Consider the following 4,834-nt stretch of genomic DNA (forward strand, 5'->3'; position numbering starts at 1 on the left):
ACATGCTTCTCTCCACTACTAAATAGAACACTTCAGCCCATATTACATGTCTGTAATCCCTCCAATTGTTCAAGGCCTTTCATATATGTTATCTTAATATGTCTTTAAATCAATCTGTGAGTTACGCAGGATTGGCTCTTTTAACCATGTTACCTTGGGTGAAGTATGTTGAGTCCAGACATGGATCAAGGGAGAGAAACCAGAAAGAGCTTTGCAGTTTTGTTATATCTGTAATTCCCTGGGGAGACTACAGAGTGCCCTGTAGTACCACTCAGGGGAAGCATCAGGCTTGGTCACCAAGCAAAGAGAGGGAGGAGAACTGTGGGCGAGCACCTAGTGGTTTTTACAGGAAGGATAGAGCAAGGCAGGGCAAGCAGGTTTAGGATTGGCTAATTTAAATACTTTCAGCATGCTCCTAAGGGCTATGAAGGGTTGTCTGTTACCTGGCCCTGGAATGATCAGGGTGGGTTATGAAGGCCAGGAGTTTGAACGTTTGATAAGCGAGGTGGTTGGGGTGTAGACTCAATTGGCTTCTCAAGAAAGGAAACTGGCTTCTAGCCTGGGCCTCAAAACGGAGTTAAGATAGCATTTTATTTTATTTTTTATTTTTTTTATTTTTTAAGATTTTTTTTTTTTAAATTTATTTATTCAACAGAGATAGAGACAGCCAGCGAGAGAGGGAACACAAGCAGGGGGAGTGGGAGAGGAAGAAGCAGGCTCATAGCAGAGGAGCCTGATGTGGGGCTCGATCCCATAACACCGGGACCACGCCCTGAGCCGAAGGCAGACGCCTAACCACTGTGCCACCCAGGCGCCCCAAGATAGCATTTTAAAAACTGTATTACCCAGGTATTATTTATTGTCCCTAGTTTGCATTTAAGGTACTGAGTCACTCTGAGGTTAGATCAATTACCCAAGATCATCTAATTATTTCCCAGAGGGCCCTAGGCTTAGAACATAAAAATCCGATTCTCTGATGGAAATGTTTTCCAGTGCATTGCCTTACACATCAAAGAGGTTTAATAAATGCTTCTATGCATCACCTTACCCCATCAGAAGCCTCGGTTCCCACTCTGTTCCCTTGTTTAGGGGAGTGGCCCTTCCTCTTCTCACACAAGATCATAATGTTTCAGTATCCCAGAGGGGCCACTGGACTCAGTTCCTAATGGAGGCTGGGTCTTTGCATCAAGAGGAAGCATATAGAGGAAGAAAAGAGATATTGAAGCCAGGTGGCAGCCTTCTAGGGGGTGGCAGTAATTAGGGCTGGTGATTGAAAGTTTTCCAAGACTAGATTTCCCTAGAACAAAGGTTAGCCTAAAACTTCAGTGCCATTCTTTCCTTTTAAAGGGATGTGTGCCCAGAACCATCACATAATATAATAAAAAAAATATTATAAAATTGAAAAAAAATTAAAATAAAATAAAGGGATGTGTGCCCAGAACCATCACTTTCAATGGTGTTTTAGGGTTCTCAAGCACTTAATAGGGCTCCTCCCCTACCACTAACCTCCCAAGCAGTGCTGTCCAAGGCCAGCCTGCTGAATTCAGCTTTCTGGGGAACAGGAAGCAACCAGGAGTTGGCATGTTGTGGTGCTTAGGCCACATGAATATTAAGACCTATTTGCAAACACTATAGAAAAGCTAAATTGAGTTAATTTCTATTTCTTGAGTTGAAACACTGAATTAAAAAACAATTTAAATGTCTTACTCTTTAAGAAAAAAAATCAATGCTGTAAAATTAATTTCATTTTTTAAACTTATTGTTAACTCAATAAAGCCTTTTGGGCTTTTTAAGCTAATTGTCTTTGAACTCATTTTAAATTCAGAAGTTTTTATAATTTTGATAATATTTTAAACATTATCTTCACTATATGGCAGTTCATGTTATAATCTTAGGAGGGTACAGAAAAAATGATCAAGATCCTTGTGCAAGAACGACACAAATATTTTTGAAGCATTCCTATTATTTTTGTAGAACAGTAGGAATTACATTATCCCATTTTGTGTAATGGAATCACGTATGCATGTGTATATGTATGTATGTATAGAGTGAAAATTTAAAATTCATAGAAAAATATATGAAAGACCGTATAGTAGAGTGTTATCACTAAGGGCTCAACAACGTGGGTTTATTTTTAGAGCAAGAGTGCACATGAGCAGGATGGGGAGGGGCAGAGAGAGAGGGAGAGAGAGAATCTTAAGCAGGCTTCAGGTGTGGAGCCCAATGAGGGGCTCCATCTCACGCTCCTGAGATCATGACCTGAGCCAAAATCAAGAGTGACGCTTAACTGACTGAGCCACCCAGGCACCTCATCAATGTGGGTATTTTGCTACAATTTTTGTACTTTTATTTCAACTTGATTATTTCCAGCAAGTTTTTAAGAAATTTTATAACTGATAAAACAAGTAATTTAAAACATATTTTGGGCCATGAATCAAACAGTTTGTTTGTATGTGGTCAGATATATTTTGTCCATGTGTGAACAGAACCTACGGCTCTTCTTAAAAGTTTGGCCACAGGGCACCTGGGTGGCTCAGTCGGTTGAGTGGCCAACTCTTGATTTTGGATCAGGTCATGATCTCAGGGTCATGGGATTGAGCCCTGTGTCAGGCTTTGGAGTCGGCTTGGGGTTCTCTCTCTCCCTCTCCTTCTACCCCTCCCCCGACTCCCTCTCTAAATGAATAGATAGATAAATAAGTAGATAAATAAATAACTAAATAAAATCTAAAAAAAAAATTTGGTCACATATTATGAACATCTTCCAAGTCATTAGTCTTCTATAGCAATGATATTCTAAGTAGTTTCATAATATTTTGCATTTTAAGTGTATAATCACTTATTTCTAATTTTCAAATTTTTAATTTCAGTGGGAACACAATGAGCACTGGGGGCAGTACAGAGGTCAGGCAAAGTGAGAAGTGAAGTACTCTCTTCTCAGCCACTTTCCGCCTCCTCTACATGAGCACATCTGTGAAGGGTTAATGTATATTTTTCTGGACCATTTACTACTTCCATGCAAATTCAGTGAGTACATGCTCCTTCCCCATCCCACATCTTCTTTTCAGTACTTCGATTTCTCCCTCTCCCAGTGGTAATCGGGTGTGATTTACTACCTTCCAATGTCATGTGTTGATCTGCTCGGTATATGGGATGTTACAGCATTCCCTCTACTTCCTTCTCCATTTGATCTTCAATCATCATGTTTTATTTTATTTATTGTTTTATTTATTTATTGTTTCATTTCCTGGCTTTGAAGTTATATTAAAATATCTACATGTTCACCCATCTCCATGCAATCACGTCTGCCTTGCTCCTTTAGGACCGGGGCTGGTAAAGGGCTAGCTTTGATATATTTCGGATTCTGTAGAACCTGTATGGATTCTGTACATTTTGCTTGACATCTGCATGTACATACCAGGATTCTGGCTCATCCAGTGACCTCAGTGTTCCTTCTAGAGCAGCCGTGGACCCCAGGCTCACAGACAGCAGACTGTATTCCGCCTGAGAGAAGACCCACAGAGAAAGGAAAGGCAGGGAAAACATGTCACCAGGGCTCCAGATCCATCTTCCTCCACTGTCTCACGTTCATTTTCATCTCACTTCTTTGTGTGTATGGGCACAAGGCCCATAAAGGCTTTAAGGCTATGACTAAAGAAAGGATTTATTGTCTTCTTTGGACATGCTCATGAGCAAGAAGGAGGATGAGGTCAGAAGATGTGCCACCAGATGCTCTTTGATATTCCTAAAATTAATAACTGTCTTCAAAGGGGTAAGGTTACCAAGCAGAGAGCTGGGATTTTCTGGAAGTTGTTTCTCAGACAAGCATTATTTCGATGGCCCCATCTGTCAGCCTGGGATCACACACAGGCTTTGCAGTCAGAGTGGGGTTTCCAATAACTCCTGCTACTTCCAGGCAGGAAGGCAGAGAGGATTTGAAGGAACAGCAACTGCTGTGACAGAGAAGGAGCCGTGCTGCTCACCTTCCTTTGCCTTTTAGAAATAATCCTCTTATCTGTACAGCACTTTTCAAGCCTTCCTCTAGTGAATCTTCAGGTGCATACATAAGGTTTCCCCATCAGGCAGACCTAACGCACCCATTCTGCAGCCAATAAGAGCAAGGCCAGGGCCCCTCACACTGCTTGTTTAGATCATCCGGGATGTCCCCCACCCCTTGTGCTCCAGGTCTGCCAGTTTTCCTCACTGTCTCTGGTTTCCCACTCTTGGCTCCACTTCTGCTTTCTGGCAAAATCCTCTGAAATTTTTATGATTTTATTTCCTATCTTGTATAGTTGTTTTACCAACTAATTCGCCTGCCTCTTTTTCGTTGTTGTTGTTGAAGTCACTCATCAAGTCTTTCTAAGGCATTCCACTTGGTATATATAAAAACAACTCTCTGTTCATGTTTAACTGTCATTGGCTGATGTGACATTTAGTTAAATGACATTATTATGAGAGCATATACAACTGGCATTAATGGGTGGGATACAGTCACTAAACTGACATGGCTGAGCATCTAACTCGATTGGTGGAACTGACAGTGTTAGTAGATATCAGAAATTAGCCAACTAGGGGAGAGTCTTCAGTGTGCTGTGCCATCAGTCAATACGATTTACCCAAGACAGGGAGAGGATTCATTAAGCAAGTGGTTGTTTAAGGGAGAGCAATTGAGAGAGCTTGCATTTCCACGAATCCTACAACCATTAGTCATCAGAGCTCCTTCCACATCATAGAGGACGTTGCTCTCTGGCTTGGCTCCCTGGGACCTGAGTCTTGATTAGCCTATGTGGCTAGAACGTCAGCAGATCCATTTTAGTTGTGGGGGTCTGGGAGGAGT

At 41.5% G+C, this 4,834-nt stretch overlaps 1 non-coding gene across 1 annotated transcript; it reads left to right on the forward strand.

Annotated features, from left to right (window-relative positions):
- Positions 1-1,863: 1,863 nt before the first annotated feature.
- On the forward strand, positions 1,864-1,968 carry LOC148109725 (U6 spliceosomal RNA). The gene has a single exon (XR_015725382.1). It is a non-coding gene; the product is annotated as a U6 spliceosomal RNA (small nuclear RNA).
- Positions 1,969-4,834: the final 2,866 nt, after the last annotated feature.

This window comes from Ursus americanus, chromosome 7, assembly GCF_024610735.1.
Source record: "Ursus americanus isolate L20-20 chromosome 7, mUrsAme1.1.p, whole genome shotgun sequence".
NCBI lineage: Eukaryota > Metazoa > Chordata > Mammalia > Carnivora > Ursidae > Ursus > Ursus americanus.